Source organism: Phyllobates terribilis, unplaced genomic scaffold, assembly GCF_046119375.1.
Source record: "Phyllobates terribilis strain yellow unplaced genomic scaffold, ASM4611937v1 Scaffold_9__5_contigs__length_417890890, whole genome shotgun sequence".
Classification (NCBI taxonomy): Eukaryota; Metazoa; Chordata; class Amphibia; order Anura; family Dendrobatidae; genus Phyllobates; species Phyllobates terribilis.
This window is the reverse complement of record NW_027362769.1, coordinates 381,368,943-381,369,480: the sequence shown is the minus strand read 5'-3', so window position 1 is coordinate 381,369,480 and position 538 is coordinate 381,368,943.

Here is a 538-nt window from a genome sequence, read left to right as displayed (position 1 = left end):
ATATACACACTTCTCAAAAAAATAAAGGGAGCATGCCCAGGCGTTGTAGGGAGGTCATACAGGCACGTGGAGGCCACACACAATACTGAGACTCATCAGGAGCATGCCCAGGTGTTGTAGGGAGGTCATACAGGCACGTGGAGGCCACACACAATACTCAGCCTCATCAGGAGCATGCCCAGGCGTTGTAGGGAGGTCATACAGGCACGTGGAGGCCACACACAATACTCAGCCTCATCAGGAGCATGCCCAGGCGTTGTAGGGAGGTCATACAGGCACGTGGAGGCCACACACAATACTGAGCCTTATTTTGACTTGTTTTAAGGACATTACATCAGAGTTGGATCAGCCTGTAGTGTGTTTTTCCACTTTAAATTCCACAAAATGCAGTTTATAAATGCAGGTCTTTATTATTAAGGAACAAAGAAATCCAAACCTATAGGGTCCTGTGTGAAAAAGTGATTGCCCCCCTTCCCCCTTAAAACATAAATTAACTGTGGTTTATAACATCTTTGGGAAGCTGAGTTCTATTTCCCTA